Here is a 20,231-nt window from a genome sequence, read left to right on the forward strand (position 1 = left end):
CCAGTTAAGACTCTTGTTACCCAGCGATTTAAAATTAATATAGATGATAAATGTGTCTTTTGTGACAGTAGCCCTGAAACTATTCAGCATCTGTTTTGGTCCCAGGGTAAAAATTTTCTGGACTAAGCTGCAGACTTATATTAAAAAAAAAACCAATATTGATATTTGCTTTGATGAAAAAGATGTTATGTTAAGTTTCAGCCCCATCGAAAACACATTTACACCAAAGAACAATTCCTGAAAATTTAATGCATTCTGCATCAGTAGTTCAAAAGTAATGATTTATGGAACTTTGCACTTTTTTAACACAAACTGGTCAAGTAAGACAAATCTGCGATGGTCAGTCGAGAACATTTTCTTAAATCTGAATTTACCCTAAACCTAAAGCGCTGGAAACACATTTGGCCGAGATGATCTTAAAAATAAGGAAGATGTTCCAACGATAAAAAAAAAACATTAAACAAGCGAGATCCCAAAGTTTTCTATAGTGAGGGTGTAAACACAGTAGTTCATCATTTTTATTCGAGTTACTGAACGATATTAAGGCAATTTAAACGACGTGTTTTCAGCCATTACTGTGTTACAGATGTTTTCAGCACCATAAACGGACATTAGTTCAGTTTCCAGTAAAGAATCCTGTTGCTACATCACACAAGTCTTTTCCACTTCACTCTATTTATGCACTACTCACCAGTAAGGAAGTTAAATACACTGTTTTTCAACACATACACACTAACTTCATACAAGTCACTGCACTGACCTGACAGCTCCAGTTGCTTGTCCATTTCTTCTATTTCAGCCCCATCGAAAACAATATTAAAATTTTGTTTGTAATAAATTTAATTTTTATAATGGCACACATTATTCATAAATTGGAGTGGTCTGGGAAGAACCCTTTGTTTGAGCATTTTAAAATGGATGTAAGGGGGTATTTGCAGAAGTGCAAAAATAGGAAAGCCATGTGGACATTATTCTTATTTAATTTCTTTTTCATAATTTATGTAGTAATATGTTATATGTAGTCTTGTTTGTGCTGTAATTTTTGTTATTCTGTTAAGCATATTTTTTTTAAAAAAGATTGTACTCATCGGACATCTTGAATTGAATTGAAGTTTCTGCAGCCGGATATAAACCTCACTGACCTGATAGCGCCACCTACTCAGGAAGTGCGAGTTTTTTTAATTAAAAGTATAAAGAATTTACAAATACAACTACAACCAGAGGATCAGAAACAGGTACAAGAGAAAAGACACAAACAGAAAAAAACATTTAACCGCCAGAGGTAATGAAGTAAATTATGTGATCAAATTGTATTTTTTACATATATCATATGTTTTCCTTGCTTTATTATTTCTCAAATGTTTTATAGAATTTAAATAGTGTTTCAGCTCCACCTCAAAAGTACTAAAAAGGGGAGTATTATTAGACCATTTTGATTTATGAATGTGAAATTTACCCAGAATGACTAATAATTTTACTATAAATAAATGCTATTTTTCCAAATTTTCTATGAAACAGTACAATAAAATATCAAAATCCTTAAATCTAAAAAACACCTTTAACTGCCTGCAAACTAAACTCTGCAAGTCTGTCCAAAACAACTTAAAAAAACCTACACCTAACAAATAAATGCATCAAAGATTCCCTTTCAGCCCAACAAAAAACACACAGATCATCCTGCTCATGCTTAAATTTAGAGAGCATTAATTTAACTGGATAAAACTTTTGAACAATTTTAAACGATATCTCTTTAACTTTATTTGTTATACAATATCTATCAGGAGTTGTCCAAACTAACTTCCAGTTTATATTTTCAAACATTGCATTCCAAAAAGATAAACAAGGAGGGATAAAATGGGGTTTACGAAGGTTCCTTATATGAGTATTGTTACATTTCTTATCCTTTATTTCCACGCCATCCAAGAATAAATCAGTTGTAAGCCCAGAAAGGAAGTCCGTTCTAATAGCGCCTTGATTTGCTTTTAACAAGTTCACTACACCTTCCGGAATGGCATCAAAAACTATTGCATATTCCTTAGGGGTGACAGGGAGCTGAAATCTCTCTAGGAATTCAGGATAAGTAAACAATCTACTGTCTTCATTCAACAGTTGAGCCACTAAATAAATTTTGTTGTTATACCAAGTCTGTAAAAAAAACGTATTTTTAAACTTAATGTCTTTATTATTCCAAATATAATATGTATGTGGTGAAAAATTGTGTTTGTATAATAAAGTCCAGTATAATAATACTTGCTTATGAAAATTAGATAACTTAATTGGGATTTTTTTTATATCAAAGTTAAATTTTTACAAAAAGTCAAGATCCCCAACATCCTGAAAAATTATGTTTGGAATAAAATTCCAAATATTATATTTATTATTAATATATTTCCTAATCCAATTAATTTTAAATGTTATATTTGACATATAAAAGTCTATAACATTCATGCCACCTTGATTTTTTGGTTTACTCAGAAGGTGTTTTCTAATATAATGAGGTTTATTCTTCCAAATAAAGATAGATAGATACTTTATTGATCCCGTGAGGGAAATTGCAGAAATTGGCAGAAAGAGAAATTAAGTTAAATTAAATTATATTAATAAAGTTATATAATAGTTTGTCAAACTCATCAATAAGATGTGAAGGAACATTCAGTGAAAGCGAAGCATACACAAAGCGAGAGATACCCTCTGCTTTCGACAGTAGAACCCCACCTGCCAACGATAGGTTCCTCATTAACCAAGACTGGAATCTTTTTTTAGTTTTATCTAAAATAGGTGTAAAGTTCAATTGACATCTTTCATCTTGGTCTTTACAGACTATAATACCCAGATAATGAACCACTTTCTTCACAGGTATATTCACTATTGCATCTAAATTAGAATCCTTAAGAGAAAACAGTTCACACTTGTTAATATTCAAAGACAATCCTGAGACTGATGAAAACACATTTAAAACCTCAATTGCTTTAGAGACCTCTTTACTATTCTTAAGAAAAATAGTAGTATTGTCCACTCGTTGACAAATCTTAATTTCTCTTTCCAAGATACTAATGCCTTCCATAATGCTATTTTTAATATGAAGAGCCAAAGTCTGAGCTACTAATAAAAAAAGAAAAGGAGATATTGGACATCCCTGCCTAATACCTCTGCCAATTTCAAATCTCAGAGATGTCCCATTATGCAATCTGACTGAGCTATTACACCCATTATAAAGAGTCTTAACAACATTCTGAAAATATTAACCAAAACCAAAAAATTCTGAACACTTAAAAATAAATGTATGTTCTACTGTATCAAAAGCTTTATAAAAGTCCACAAATAAAATATAATTATCATCTTCTATAAGATCACTATAATCTATTGTCAGGGGGAGTTCTTTCTGGACCCTATGCAGACGACACGATCCAGGGTTGAGTGAGAAAACATGAGGAAAAAAGCATGCAGGATAGGTGGATGAAAACAGGGGGCGTGTCCATGGAGTGCTGGTGGTTGGGGGAGGTGTGGCCGAGGCAAACGGAAAATCCAAAACAGCGCAAAAAGTCCAAGGCCAGGTGATCCATCCGTGACAGACGATAAAAAAACTAGAACCGGGTCGGGACTGGCAGGGGAAACGGGAACAGAAACAGAAACTAAAACCATAACGGGGCCAGGCGCATCCAGGTCCCGTGCTCGCATGATGCGGGAACCAATGCAGAGCCCAGATTAGCGTCAGCGTCTGGCTTTGAAAAGGGGCTGGAATAGGGAACAGGTGTGGGAGATGAAACTAACAAGGAAGGGCTAGAGTGCCCTTAAGAGGAGGGGTGACATCTATCAGATCCAGAATTAAACAGATATTATTGCAAATATGCCTGCCTTTCATAAAACCAGATTGTGTCTCATCAATAATTTGATTCAAACCTTTCTTTAATCTATTTGCAAATATCAAAGCTAATAATTTTGCATCATTATTCAACAAAGTTATAGGCCTCCAATTTTCTAAAATTAACTTATCCTTGTCAGGTTTGGGAATAAGAGAGATCAATTCCTGTTTCAGAGAGGGTGGCATTTCTTTTTTTTTGTATAACTTCTTCAAAAACGCCAAATAAAAAATCAATTAACGAATCTTGAAAAAAAGTATAGAATTCACTACATAAACCGTCATTCCCAGGAGCTTAATTGTCTTTTAATTGATCAATATTTATCTTTATTTCATTCTTAGCAATTTGTTGATCACACTGTATACGGAATTCCTCATCTGTAAATCTAGCATCTCTCCTTATGGAATGCAGGAAAGCAACCATTTCCGACTTGTTCTGTCTTGCTGAATATAATGTTTTATAAAAATCAGTAACATATAAAGCTATATCTTTGAAATTATCTGTAATACTGACATTAATTTTTAACTTGTCAATCAATTTATATTCTAAACTTCTTTTTTCTAAATTATAGAAATATTTAGTATTTTTTCCCCTTCTTCCTTTCTTCTTGATCGTATAAATGCACCTTTAGCTTTTTCTTCATAAATCTGATCTAATTGCAATTGCAAAAGATTCATTTTTTCTTTTTCTTCCTGACTGTAATCAGTGGTCTGAGTTAATGCAATTATATGTAACCGGGTGGTTTCGGAGTGGATATTTGAAATCTGACACTGAAATTGGTAGCTGTCGCTTTAAGACACGCACGTATGAGTGACGTCAGTGCGCCAGTAATTGTGGAAGTGGACATCGTAAAGTTGAGCGTGGTGTGTGTCTATGTGTGATGTGAATGCAGAGGTAAATGTTCAAAATTTAGTTGATGGTGTAGCTATCAAAAATGAACTTTGGAAATCCTTGAAAGAGATGTATATTGTTGATATATGAGGGGAGGGTGACATATTAGTTAGACAAAATTGGTGGATGTTTAGGGATGAAGTGATCCTGACTCCCATGAGGTTCCAGTGCTGTGTGGGTGGGTTCGCGGGGATAATGTCCATAACGGTAAATGGTCATACATTTTTGTTAGTTTGCATTTCTTTAACCATTGTTTGTGGAGGAAATGATTTGTTTTGTTCTTTGAGAATGACCTTATTCTGTTTAACTTGTTCAGAGCGTGTTAAAAGAAGACTGTGATATTCGGTGCGTCTTGGATTAGACGAGATTAAAGTGAGTAGTTTTGTTTTTATATTTCTGTGATGTAATGGGACCAATGAAGAATGTGGCATTCAGACTAATGTGGAGTATTTCTTTCCTTAGGGAAATTGCCACTACCGTATTTTTTTCTTTGTCTTTGTTATTTTAGTAGCACTTTGTGCATCCTGGTGTGTGTATATCTCCATGTATATCTATGTGAATCTTTCAGGTTAAAGGTTATACTGCATCCAATCTAAGTTCTGTAACAGAAAATAATACAACCACTCATTTTTTATGATTTCATGCAGATCCAGAATAAAAAGAATCCCCATTTAAGTTTATTGTAGTACGGTGTGTTCTTTCCCGGGCTACAAATCTTGGTACCAGGAGTGGGGTATTCTGAGCATTTGGATGCAGTATAAGGTCAAGTAAAAAAAAAAATTTAAAAAATACGGTAGTGGTGAAGAGCTGCACTGTGGGTGTCCGGTCTGCGCAGAGAGGTGTGGGAAGGACACCAAGGTGAGCATCCTGGACGTCCGGAGCAGGGACCCAGGAGTGGATCACCGGCAGAACCAGCATCCTGGACTGTTCTAGCGCACGTTGACAGAGACTTTAGTGCTACTCTGCTCTCCTCCCCACTGATAGCTGGTGTGTGGTGAGCGTTCTGGCGCACTATGGCTGCCGTTGCATCATCCAGGTGTATCATGCACATTGGTGGTGGTGTAGGGGAGTCCCCATTACCTGTAAAGTGCTTTGAGTGGAGTGTCCAGGAAAGTGCTATATAAGTGTAAGCACTTATTACTTACTTATCACTTTCTGTAGCCAGTCACTGAGTTTGAGTTCTACAGGCAAATAGTGCACTATACAATGTCACGAAAAGCAGATGACTGTTCTCTCTCAGAGGAGGAAACTTTGAATGAGACAGATGTGCAAACTCAGCTTAGGGAGTTGAATAGGAAGCATGAAGAAGTGATGGCCAATATTGCTTCTTGGAGTAATGCATCCTCACAATCTTATGTCTATGTCCCTAGGGAACGTTATATTTCTATATTTAGTGGTGATTATGAAAAAGATGGCGGGTTAGTTGATGACTTCATTGATGAAGTAGAGCGGGTATTGCATGTTCGTAACCAGTCACCTGTTGATAAGTTTGATTTTGTTATGTCTCTTCTGAGAAGTCCAGCCTTAGAAGAGGTTCGCCTGCATGGTGTACATGAAACGGATCAAATCAGTGATATATTTGGCTATCTCAGAGATGCATTTGGAGATAAGCGCAGTACTTCTCAGTTGCTGAATGATTTCTATGGCCGAAAGCAAAAGGAGAGTGAGAGCATTCGTGATTTTTCACATGCTCTGTCTCAAGCTTGGAGTTTGATCTTGAAACAAGCTCCGGGGGTTGTGGCCAAAGACAGAGAGATGCTTAGAGATCAATTCATAGAGGGAGTCAAAGATCCTGTACTTACAGATGCAGCCATTCAAAATGAGCGGTAAAAACCCGCGGTGCAGTAACCAACCCGCAGGGCACCGTAGGGCACCGCGGTAAGTGATTGGCTGGCCAAAATGACCGACAGGGGCACTCGTGGTGCATTGGTTGGTAGTGAAAAGATTTAATCATTCAATGTCTTTACTGTGCACATTTCAGTCCGCTTAGTTTTGAATATTTATATGGAATTTTACCACTAAAGGGAAATTTTAGTAGCTGAGCATAAAAAGAAGAGGAGCATAACGCATCTGAAGGTCATAAACGATATTAATTTTGGAACATAAACATACAGTATATAGCTGGTCTTGGTACTTTAAAGAAAAAAATACACACCAGTATTCCATTTCTCCCTAAACATTTTAAGCTTCGAAGTCTTTAACTAACGTGATACCGGAGTCAACAAGCATACTTTTAGAATTTGATTAAAAGGGAATATAATATGGAATCGCGTATCTAAAGAATTTAATAACGGTATGATTATATCCGTGTACTGCGACAGGGCTGTGTAGGGCTGTTTCGCCTGCCTGTTCATGCGAGCTGTCTTGTAGCCTACTGGTCTAGGTGCTTGACTACCACCTGGCAAGTTGTGTGTTTGAATCCAGCTGGTGCTGGACTTTTCTTTTAACAAACATTTCTTCGAAAAAATAGAATAACAATATTATGGACAATCAATTGACTTTTATATTTCAAAATATCGCAACATGATCGATATTTGCGATATTTTGAACATATCTTCCCTTCTGACAGCGGTTCCTGCTTCTAGTGTGTGTGTGTGTGCAACAGAGTAAATTTTTATAGAGAAATGGAGGCTGGACAGTATGCGTTACAATATAAACATTTATATTGATTTAAATCGTGTTCTGATTTAAATCGCAAACGCATGTTTAATTATGTGTTTTTTAATCATAATCAGGCTAATGCATTTCTACATTTTCTGTATGAACCAGCTTAGAGGTTCATACAGAAAGACAGCTTGTGTTTAAATTGAGTGTAAGGTAATTTATGCTTCTAAAGTCATGGTCAGCATTTATTATTGTACTGTGCTGTAAACTTTTTCTGTGCCTAGTCACATTATTTTATAGCGTTTTTATTGCGTTATTAAATCCGGTGGCGCTGTGTGTTAGTTTCCTGACTCCCATGTCACATGGTCTGTGATTGAATCCCATAGAACTATGACTTTATTTTTTAACAAACATTTCTTTGAAAAAATGAAACGTTTCCCTTGGTCAGAGATTAAATAAAACCTCACTTGCACCAAACAAATTTATATTTCTAAATATCACAAAATACGTTCATTGTCTTCCAAACGAGTCGAGTTGACATTGGAAGCCTGCCACACCCGGACTGTTAAACCAACGCATTAGCACGTCAAAGCCCATCGAGGGTATTGAGCCAGTATTGGCTTTAGTATTCCCCCCCTCTCCCCTCAATTCAATTCAATTCAAGGTGTTTTATTTGCATGACAGATGGGTACAAGCAGTGTTGGGTATGTATATTGTAACCCTTACGGCAGACAGGCACTGTGTAAGAGCCGGCGCACCAGAGCAGCGCACCGAGGGAGCGTCTGCATTTCTAACTTAGTTTTTAAAATTAGTCAAGCAATATGAAGCATCTCCTTTTACTTAGTGCCTGAGCATAAAAAGAATAGGAGCATACTGCAACGCGTGTGAAGTCCATAAACGATATTAATTTTGGAACTTAAACATACAGTATATGGCTGGTCTCGGTACTTTAAAGAAAACATACACACCAGTATTCCATTTCTCCATAAACATTTTAAGCATCGAAGTCTTTAACTAACGCGATACCGGAGTCAACAAGCATACTTTTAGAATTTGATTAAAAGGGAATATAATATGGAATCGCGTATCTCAAGAAATTAATAACGATATAATTATATTCATGTTGCAAAAGAACTGCAACGGACATAAAAACTCCCTTGCTTTTAACAGAGCGTTCATTTCTAACTACGAAAATGCCAGGTGAAAGGATTTGTAAACATATTTTGTTAAAAGCAAGTCAGTTTTTTCCGCAACACATAAAAGACATTTTTCCAAGAAAGTTTAGCCTTTGTCACTAATGAAACCACTAAATAAAGACATAAATATAGAAATCTTAAGATTTGTTTTATTTAATGTTGGTAGCAGGATGAACTGTCAGAGTGTATATTTTGTCGCAGAGTTGCTGCAAGATGTTAACAGTGAAAAAGGTATTTAGAAATGAGTTATTTCAAGATGAAAATTTTCAGAATAATTGCAAATCTAGCAGGATAGAGAAAGCACAGAAAACTGGCAGTTAGATTGATCAGATTAGTATGAAAAGTCATTTAGCAAAGGGAATGAGAAGAGTGACAAACTAGTATACTTTAGATCTTTTTTTCTGAACCAGGGAAAATCTGATCATGTTTCCCTATAACAGTAATAAAAAATTTTATTTGATATATCACCATTAAAGGTGGCATCTCAAAGCAATACAGTAGATGTAAAAACAGATAAAAGGACCACAGATTACAAAGTAAATGCATATAAGAAAGACAAGCAGTTAGAGGTGCTACCAAAATTAGAAAATGAAGCAGATACAGACACTAAGTCTTCTGAAAAGAAAGGTTCTGAGGTTAGATTTAAACTGGCCCTGGTGTGTGTGTGTTTGTGTCTGTCTGTCCTGTGATGGACTGGCGCTATGTCCAGGGTGTATTCTGCCTTGTGTCCGTCGCTTACTGGGATAGGCTCCAAATCCTCTGTACTGGATAAAGAGATTAGAAATGGATGGAAGTAAAGGCACTGTGTGGATGGAACTATACACAGTGTTAGAAACCCACTATGAAATGGCAGCATCTCACTGAGAATAAAACATTTTATAGTGCTGGCTTAAGGAAACAGCCTTTCCACCTCTCTTGCACATCAGTATCCATACCTAGTTATTTAAACAAATTGCCTCTAATTATAAACATCTTAATATGCTGGCTCTGTGGATCCGCATCAGCTATGTTTGCCCATTCCTTCAATTCATGTGCATCCAACACACAGTTCAACGCTAGCAACTACACAAAATCTAAAATATGAGCTCTGCTTGCCACTTACAGTACCAACAGTACCAGCTAACTTTAGTAGTGACATTTTCATGGATCTTTTTAACAATAAAATTTACAACATCAGACTTCAGACACAATTAAACAGGCCTCAAAAAAGTCTGGTACAAACATTTTCAGCATGGAATAAACCGTTACTTTAATGGTATAAACCTTAAATGGATTCATATTCTCAATAAGATTTGGTGCTCAGTAACATGACTTAGAAAATGACAGAAGACATACGTATCATGCTTATCCTTCTATTTTTCATAATCGTAAACTCCTTAAGGCAGTTACATTTTCTCTGTTCTGACCTGGAGTTACAGAGAAATTTAAATTCTAATAAGAGATTTGTAATGAGGAAAGTCATACCAATCACTCATACAGTACCAGGATTTGCAATTACAATACAAATACTTTCTTTCTGTATGTGTTTATTTTGCAGTTTGAGTCTATGGCATTCCTTTGGGGGTCTATACTCCAAGGCATGACTTTTTTATGTATAAACATCAGTATTTACTGCTATTAATTACTGTACGATTTATAGTTGAAATCTGAGCCTAGATATAAAGTTAGATATAAAGTTAAAATCTCGACAAAGCAATGTAGGAAATACAGAGAAAATAAATCCTTTCTGACATCTAAAATCAGTTTCGATCAAGGTCTCTAAAACGAACAAGAAAAAGAAGATTTTCGGAGGGCAATTACGCTGTGTTTATATAGAATAAGTGATTTATGAGCAATCTAATTTCTTGTTCGTTTAAAACAGTGAAATGTCAGCTGCAAAAGATCGCACCAGAAACAGAACTCTCTCTGCCTGTCATAGACGTTCAGGAAAGGCTGAATGAAGTCATGTCAAGTACAATAATTTGGTGATCAATAATAACAGTTGTAGGACAGTCTATAAGGAGGATAAGGATTTTGAAGTTGACTCGAAATCTGATAGGTAACCAGTGCAAGGACTTGAAAACAGGTGTAATGCATCCCTGATAGGATTCTTGCTGTCATATTCTGAACATATTGAAGATTGCTCAGTGTGGATTTAATTTCCCCAGTGAACAGGATGTGCATTTATTAATTCTAGAAAAAAAGCCTTTCTTGATTTCTCTAGTTCTTAGTTTCTCTAGTTCCCTTTAAAATAAACTATTATTCCACAATGCAGAGTATTACATGGCCAGTATTTACACATGATATTTGTGATTTAAAGAAATTAACACAAGCAGCTTTTGGAGATTTAAGTGTTGGCTGAGTTATTACAGGATAAAAGACTAGAGATGTTGGCAAGAAGAAGATAATTTGGGGAAAGCTGAGGAATACACTTATAACAAGAACACTTCCTAATGGGGTTAGGCATACTTTTGATGAAGATGATGAAGTTAACAGACTATATGTTTACATAGATACTGAAATAAGGATTGTATTTTAGATTATGTGTAGTTGCTGGCATTGAACTGTGTGTTGGATGCACATGAATTGAAGGAATGGGCAAACATAGCTGATGCGGATCCACAGAGCCAGCATATTAAGATGTTTATAATTAGAGGCAATTTGTTTAAATAACTAGGTATGGATACTGATGTGCAAGAGAGGTGGAAAGGCTGTTTCCTTAAGCCAGCACTATAAAATATTTTATTCTCAGTGAGATGCTGCCATTTTATAGTGGGTTTCTAACACTGTGTATAGTTCCATCCACACAGTGCCTTTACTTCCATTTCTAATCTCTTTATCCAGTACAGAGGATTTGGAGCCTATCCCAGTAAGCAACGGACACAAGGCAGAATACACCCTGGACATAGCGCCAGTCCATCACAGGACAGACAGACACAAACACACACACACCAGGGCCAGTTTTCCCATAAACCAATTAACTTACCAGAATGTTTTGGAGTGCGAGAGGGAGTCATATCACACATATGGAGAAAAACCATGTAACCCAGAGAGAACATGTAAACCCCACACACACAGGATGGTAGGAATTGAACCTAGGACCCCAGTGCTGCAAGATAGCAATGCTAACCACTTTGCCACCATTATAAATGGATGGATATCTTAGTTATCTTTCTAGTTCACAGGTTTGCATGCATAATTTAATTTTGAAAGCCACTGAGACATCAGGTACTACTGTTGTATTTATGAAAAAGAAACAAAACAAAAAACATACTAACAACTGTGCCATCCTACTCCTTAGTTAATACATTTTATTATTCATAAACAGTTAACATTGTTAGCAAAATATTTTGAATTATATTTAACCCTATTTTTTCTTTAGTTTTGTATTTAACTTATTATATGATAGTCAGACTTAATGTATATTTGAACAATGAAAATATATTCTTACAAGATTTTACATTAAGCACTTAAAATTAATATGGTTAATAATAGTAAACTGTAACATGCTGTAACAAGATCGGTTAAACTGCGAAGAAAATGCTTTCAGAGAAAATGTTTCAGGTGTGAAGAACATAGATCTCCAATGCAATTTCAACCAAACCTGTTCCCACACACCCTGCCCCCACTACCATTAGAATATACACAAAGCACTCAAATCTTTCAAGCTAATGATCAGGTGACCCGAGAGAGAGCGAGAGAAACACCAAGGGGTGCGGAACCAGGGAAGTATTTACATGGAAAACGGGCGATCTCCCCAGACTGTCCGCCCGTTTCACTGTTACCTGGATACCTCTTTATTTAGAACTCACTAACACTGATTTTTAGTTTACAAGGATTCAAGTAGGGTTTTAGATGAAAGGCAGCGACCTTAATCAAGCCCAAATCATAATTGAACCCATTCAGAGCCTACATTACATTTTAGCGTTTCATTCTGAGCAGAAGACCCTCACACCTGAAGAAGGGGGAGGTGTTTTTCGGTGGAAATCTCGCCTGCTTCTACTTTACAACCGGAGTGCTGGCTGTGACGAATTAAACCGGTATTACAGGTTTCAATCACAGACCATGTGACATGGGAGTCAGGAAACTAACACACAGCGCCACCAGATTTGATAACGCTATAAAAACGCTATAAAATAATGTGACTTGGCACAGAACAAGTTTACAGCACAGTACAATAATAAATGCTGACCATGACTTTAGAAGCATAAATTGCCTTACACTCAATTTAAACACAAGCTGTCTTTAGCCCTCTAAGCTGGTTCATGCAGAAATGTAGAGATCCAGGCTCAGAACACACAGCTTCATTAGCGAATACATATGCAGGACAACTAGAGAAGACGTTTTACAGAGGATGGATTTTTAGAAACATCCCATCAGTGACATCACTGAAGTCAACTCCTAGGTACTGTAACTGTCATGTGGATAGTTTCACAAGAATCAGACAAAGGTTTAAGCATCGCTTGTTCTAGATAAAACTGCAAGAAAAAAAACAACAACCCATAATGTACTTCTTTGCGGCTCTGTTTGCCCAAATCATATATTCACAACGTGAAATCTAGAAAATAATATTACGTAACCAAAATCCGCAATATGGAAACAGAACCTGTGTAATTGTTGATAGATGATGTACTCGTAACATTTTTTCAAGACGACCTACAACATTTAAAAAATGACTTGTATGTACTTGATATCTCTAATCAATCCACGGGTCCCAGCACAAAACGAAAGTAAAATGCATACCGTTTCGCGCTTCTTATTAGTTGCTCAAAAGTAATTTGACCGTATGAAATGCATAATATAAACCTAGAAACATATACGTGAGCAGTACTTAAGCACTGTAGTATCGGTGTTAAGACATACCTCTCAAATACTGTAAATCAAGTTAAAAATATCTCAAGACCGATTCTGGTCATAATGAAACCATGTTTCGTGTATGTTTTCTTTAAAGTACCGAGACCAGCCATATACTGTATGTTTATGTTCCAAAATTAATATCGTTTATGGCCTTCACACGCGTTGCAGTATGCTCCTATTCTTTTTATGCTCAGCTACTAAGATTTCCCTTCAGTGGTAAAATTAGATATGAATATTCAATACTTAAACGGGCACAGTTAAGACATTAAATATACATATACATACTGTATACAGTACAGTTTGCATACGGTAATATGTTTATGTTCCTAAATCAATCTCTTTTATGAGCATGTGAAAGGCATGGTGAATCACTGTACTTTGCATGATTGGAAACAAATGCGTGATTGCGAAATGCTGTGGTGTTACTTTTACAAAGACGGTCAATGAAAAAAAGAATGTTGACCAGGGCAATACTTTGAGTTTACACTTACAGCTTGTCCAAGGTCATTCATTATTAATACTATTAGTAATATCTTCGTTAAAGACTTTGATGGCCACAGCTCAAACATGAGAGGTTGAGCTTTATTAGCTCCACCTTGTGGAAATTCCGGATACTATTATTTTGCTTGTCGTATTATAGGAGAATTTACGGTAACTCGCGGTATTTACCGGTAGCTTGCGGTAGACTACGTACAGCGTACCGCAAAATAATGTGGTATCGCCCGCGCATTTTGAATGGCTGCATCTGTAGGAGGGAGCTCCGGAAATATGTGAGGGACAAACCAGAATGTACCCTGATAGAAGTGCGTGAGGAAGCATATATGTGGAGTATGGAGGAGAGCTCGGTGAATGTAAAGGCCTCTAAAACTACAAGCAAGGGGCTTGATAAGTTTGCAGAGGGGGCACAATGTACTTTGGTTAACGCTGAGGAAACAAAGTCAGTCATGCTGGAGGATGTCCTGAAAATGGTAGCAGAGCAAGGGAAAGCCATTAGAGAGCTATCCCAAGCGGTAAAAGATCTTGACATTCAAATTTCGCACCTGGAAGCAGATAATGACTCTATGCGTTAGCATGTCTTGTGCCCTACTCCCAGCCTTTGAAAACCCAATTCATAAAGCTGAAAGAACCGACTCCATAGGTCTTCCTAGTGCACGAGGAGGAGCAGAGGAGGAGTGAGGATGGCACAGATAAACACTCATTTTTACGCGCTCCTCTGGAAGGAATGCAAATAAAAGCCGAAACCCGAAAACAGTAGTGGCCGTAAGAGGAAATACATCCGCGCGGCACGCCAGTGCTCCTTGTTAGTATAGTGGTGAGTATCCCCGCCTGTCACGCAGGAGACGACGTAGCTTTTGTCCAATCAGATTCCAATGTGTGGGATCTTACGGAATTTCCCTTCTCCGTCATTTTCTGAGCCCTATTCCAAAGTGGCATCCTGTCCACTCCTCGATGCTTTTCGAAAACCTGCCAGTGTGTTTGATTAGTGTTGATTTGTTTCGAAAAAGCTCAAAGAAAAGAAAACCGATCGAGCTCTTTGTCAGGAGTGGGATTTGAACCCACGCCTCCAGGGGAGACTGCGACCTAAACGCAGTGCCTTAGACTGCTCGGCCATGCTGACGTGTACTGCCAGCCCCAACCCATCCCATGAGCAGCCGCCATCCCACTGCGTTCCTTGATCATCGCACTGTCATTAAAGTTACATGGAGTGACATCAGTACTGAAACCTTTGAAAAATCTGTCGGCTTTCATGACCCGTTTTCTTTGTGGAGTGAATGTTGCACACTTGCGAGAGAAAGTTTGTGAACCCTTTGGAATGATCTGGATTTCTACATGAATGGCTCTTAAAATGTGATCTGGTCTTCATCTGAGGCATAATAATAAATAAAGACAGTCTTATTTAACAAACAACACACACGACAGTTTACATTGTCAATTCAATTCAATTCAATGTATTTCTAAATAGCGCCTTTCACAACAAGGTTGTCCCAAGGCACTTAACAATGGAAGTTGTTAAGAGCCTTGTGTCTAATATGACGCCTAGGTTACGTGCTGACTCTTTGAGGCAAATGTTTAAATCCTCTGAGTTAAGTGCTGAAGTTATAGTAGTGCTATCAGTATTGTTGCCTCCAATCAACAGCTCCTCAGTTTTATCGGAGTTGAGTAACAAAAAGTTTTCACACATCCAAGTCTTTCCTTCATTAATGCATTTAACTAAAGTGATAATAGAAGAGTTGTCGTTTGGTGTAAACGAAATGTATATTTGAGTGTCATCAGCATATGAATGAAAGTTCAAATTATGTTTTCGTGTTATCCTACCTAGCAGCAGCATGTAGAGAGAGAGAGCAATATTGGTCCCGGCACTGATCACCAAATTGAACTGGTGACGTTGATGAAGCAGTACAATTATTAGATATTTGAACAGAACGAAAACGATGAGTTAAATATGAAGTAAACCACTTAAGGACGGTTCCAGATAAGCCAACCTCAAACTCAAGCCTGTGTGACAAAACAGAGAGGTCAACCGTGTCAAAGGCAGCACTAAGATCTAGAAGCACAAGCACTGTTGCATTCCCCGCATCAGTAGCTAAGAGAATATCATTTACGACTCTTGTTAATGCAGTTTCAGTGCTGTGGCCTGGGCGGAAACCAGACTGAAATTTCTCAAGTATATTATTTGAATCCAGATACGATTGAAGTTGGGCCACAACTATTCTCTCAAGACTTTTAGATTGAAATGGGACCTTTGAGACAGGCCTGTAGTTGTTAAGAACTTGGGGATCCAAATTTGACTTCTTAAGGAGCGGTCTAACAACCGCTACCTTAAATTGATGAGGTACAACGCCTGACGCAAGGGATGCATTCATCATACTAAATATAGGTCCTGCCAGTCCTTCGAGGGAATCTTTGACTAGCTGAGTGGGGATGGGATCTAGCGAACAGGTGGTTGACTTTGTCTTACGTCTGTGTTCATGAGTCCACCATAAGAAGAAATCTGAACAGGAGTGGTGATCATGGGAGGTCACCACGGAGGAAACCACTGCTCTCCCCCCCAAAAAAAACCACCACTGCCCCTCTCAAGTTTGCTAAAGACCACATGGATGTTCCACAGCAACTCCTGGAACAATGTTCTGTGGACAGATGTCACAAAAGTTGAACTTGTTGGTAAATGTGCACAGCGTTATGTTTGGAGATAACAAAACACTGCATACCAACTCCAAAACCTCATCCCAACTGGGAAGCATGGCGGAGGCTGTACGGCTTGCAATCATCGAGGGACCGATGAATTCCAAGTGGTATCAGGAAATTCTACAGCAGAATGTCAGGGTGTCTGCCTGTGATCTAAAACCCGAAAGACGCCGGGTCATGCAACATGACAAAAACAAAGGAGTACATCAACAACAGAGTGGCTGAAACAGAAGAAATTCCATATTTTGGGATGGCCAAGTAAGAGTCCTGACCCCAATCCCATTGAAGTGCTGTGGCGTGATCTGAAGCAGGCCGTTCAGCGCAAGACATCCCAAAAATATCCATGAACTGAAACAGTTTTGCATAGAAGAATAGGCCAAAATACCTCCTAACCGCTGCTCAGGTCTGATCGGCCGCTACAGAAAGTGGGGGTTGAGGTTTTTGTCAATAAAGGAGGTTCCACTAGCTCCTTAATATAAGGGTTCACGTACTTTTTCCATCAATGACCTTGATTGTTTAAACCATTTGTTCAATAAAGAAACAGCAATGTCAAATGTTGGGCGTGTGTTGTTTGTTAAATCAGACTATCTCTATTAATTATTATGACTTAGATAAAGATTAGATCACATGTTAGGAGCCATTCATGCAGAAATCCATATCATTCCGAAGAGCTGTTTACAAAAGTTTTTCTCACAACTGTATGTGAGAGAAAAGCAGGGACACTCACTGAGTGAGGTGGGGTTGCAGCTTCGCAAATCGCAAGGACATTCGTACGCTCAAAAGGAGACAGGAGCACCCCAGACGGGACTCGAACCCACAATCCCTGGCTTAGGAGGCCAGTGCCTTATCCATTAGGCCACTGGGGCACACTGGGTTGGGTCGATCACGCTGATGAAAAGCCAGTTTATTTTTCCTTTGCTTTTTCAAAGGGATCCCCGAAATTAGGGAAGTTAGGCAGCAGAAGGTTTACTGTGACCTGAGAAGGACCGGCATCCAATCACGGTGGTACACACACACACGCTCTCTCACTGATCTGAGCTACATGGTAACCAAGATGATCTCAGGTGCGCCGAGCTGGTACGGAACACATTGAACTGATCGACGGCGAATTGTCTCTCAGACAGGCTTTTCACCTCTGAGCTCCCTGACTGACAGTGATCAGCTAGGTGGTGAAACAGTCAGCTGCTTCTAAGCCTTAAACAGCTGCATCTGAGCGCTTCCACAGAGAGATGATTTGAAAGCCGAACATCGCCCATTGGGAACACCTTACCATCACTAGTTTAAGAGACTCTTAAGGTCTTGCAGAGGTGCCTGTCTAATAGCATGCGCTTTGCAAGCTATAGGTGTTTAGGCTGAGGCGGAATGCCTGTTAACAAAATGTTTTTCTAAAGGGGCCTCGCACTCTTTTCCAAGCAGAGGTCCCCATCCCCACTGAGCGTCACAATGTAGTCATGTCCTAAGACGTCACCTGTTAGTCTCCATTTGTCTGCCACCAACACTGTAGGTTACGGGGTCACAACCGCACCCCGGAGAGCAGAGGAGCCGTTGGCGTTCTCGCGGCGCAGAGTGCTCTGAAGGTGGGGCGCTTGAATCTCGCTGTTGGAGGCCGTCTGAAACTGACCCAAGCCTTTCCCTTGAATTAAATGTAAATAGGAAATGAACCCCAGATGCACATGGAATCAATCACGTGTTTCCTTTGAGCTGTTTCAAAGACTGCTCAAGAGTTTACCTTGCACAGATGCGCAAAGATTAATGATGGGGGTGCACGCTTCAAGGCGCCTTACAACTGTAGGGACTGATTAGAGACAATTCGTAGCGCGTGTTCGTTTCCATATACGCCCCGTGTTGCAATGGTAGGATGCAGTCAAATACTGCTTGGACGCGTATCGGCATTCTATGCAACTGCAGGACTTGAGGGTTTTTTGTGCTTTGTTCTGTTTTCGTTGACATCGCATTCGTAAGAGCGTAAAAAAAAGGCAATTCCAGCATCTGACACGAATAAAAGGGCTATTGAAACTGCAGGGCTGCGCAGCTTCTAAAATCCTTGCACACAATTCTCCGTTATTATTACTTCCTTCTTTCTGTCTAACAAAGTTCCCTTTTCCTGACCGGACGGGGAGACTTTATCATTCCAACTTGAAGCCACCCTTAAGTCATCTGAGGTGCGTTTGTCCGCTAGCATGCATTTTGTGAAAGTTTTTTTTTTTTGTTGTTAAACGGAAAGCGACTTTGAAAAATGTTTCCGCCGCCGCCCGGCACTCTATGTTAGACTGTATCAGGAAGGCAGTGGCGGCGGCGGCAGCGGCAGCACGCGCTGCAGCCGTTGCCGAGTGGTTACGGCGATGGACTAGAAAGCCGTTGAGGTCTCCCCGCGAAGCTTCGAGTCCTGCCGCCTGCGGTGTGGTTGTGTGCCTGCGCAACAAAGGAAAAGCACCCGTTTTGCTTTTCCCGCGACTTTTAAAACGCTAAATCACTTGGACCAGCTGCCTTGGACATATACTATTCTGCGTCCACAAAAGACATTTCGCACCTGGAAGCAGATAATGACTCTACACGTTCGCATGTCTTGTGCCCTACTCCCAGCCTTTGAAAACCCAATTCATAAAGCTGAAAGAACCGACTCCATAGGTCTTCCTAGTGCACGAGGAGGAGCAGAGGAGGAGTGAGGATGGCGCAGATGAACACTCATTTTTACGCGCTCCTCTGGAAGGAATGCAAATAAAAGCCGAAACCCGAAAACAGTAGTGGCCGTAAGAGGAAATACATCCGCGCGGCACGCCAGTGCTCCTTGTTAGTATAGTGGTGAGTATCCCCGCCTGTCACGCGGGAGACGACGTAGCTTTTGTCCAATCAGATTCCAATGTGTGGGATCTTACGGAATTTCCCTTCTCCGTCATTTTCTGAGCCCTATTCCAAAGGGGCATCCTGTCCACTCCTCGATGCTTTTCGAAAACCTGCCAGTGTGTTTGATTAGTGTTGATTTGTTTCGAAAAAGCTAAAAGAAAAGAGGACCGATCGAGCTCTTTGTCAGGAGTGGGATTTGAACCCACGCCTCCCGGGGAGACTGCGACCTAAACGCAGCGCCTTAGACCACTCGGGCATCCTGACATGTACCAGTAGCCCCAACCCGTCCCATGAGCAGCCGCGATCCCACTGCGTTCCTTGATCATCGCACTGTCATTAAAGTTACATGGAGTGACATCAGTACTGAAACCTTTGAAAAATCTGTCGGCTTTCATGACCCGTTTTCTTTGTGGAGTGAATGTTGCACACTTGCGAGAGAAAGTTTGTGAACCCTTTGGAATGATCTGGATTTCTACATGAATGGCTCTTAAAATGTGATCTGGTCTTCATCTGAGGCATAATAATAAATAAAGACAGTCTTATTTAACAAACAACACACACGACAGTTTACATTGTCAATTCAATTCAATTCAATGTATTTCTAAATAGCGCCTTTCACAACAAGGTTGTCCCAAGGCACTTAACAATGGAAGTTGTTAAGAGCCTTGTGTCTAATATGACGCCTAGGTTACGTGCTGACTCTTTGAGGCAAATGTTTAAATCCTCTGAGTTAAGTGCTGAAGTTATAGTAGTGCTATCAGTATTGTTGCCTCCAATCAACAGCTCCTCAGTTTTATCGGAGTTGAGTAACAAA

The 20,231-nt window shown here is 39.1% G+C and overlaps 3 non-coding genes across 3 annotated transcripts; all 3 read right to left on the reverse strand.

Annotated features, from left to right (window-relative positions):
• Positions 1 to 14,922: 14,922 nt before the first annotated feature.
• On the reverse strand, positions 14,923 to 15,005 carry trnal-uag (transfer RNA leucine (anticodon UAG)). Its single transcript has one exon. It is a non-coding gene; the product is annotated as a tRNA-Leu (tRNA).
• A 2,361-nt stretch (positions 15,006 to 17,366) lies between these two features.
• Positions 17,367 to 17,439, reverse strand: trnar-ccu (transfer RNA arginine (anticodon CCU)). The gene has a single exon. It is a non-coding gene; the product is annotated as a tRNA-Arg (tRNA).
• Positions 17,440 to 19,598: 2,159 nt separating this feature from the next.
• On the reverse strand, positions 19,599 to 19,681 carry trnal-uag (transfer RNA leucine (anticodon UAG)). Its single transcript has one exon. It is a non-coding gene; the product is annotated as a tRNA-Leu (tRNA).
• Positions 19,682 to 20,231: the final 550 nt, after the last annotated feature.

The sequence above is a fragment of the Atractosteus spatula genome, chromosome 27 (assembly GCF_055471065.1).
Source record: "Atractosteus spatula isolate fAtrSpa1 chromosome 27, fAtrSpa1.hap1, whole genome shotgun sequence".
NCBI classification, from domain to species: domain Eukaryota; kingdom Metazoa; phylum Chordata; class Actinopteri; order Semionotiformes; family Lepisosteidae; genus Atractosteus; species Atractosteus spatula.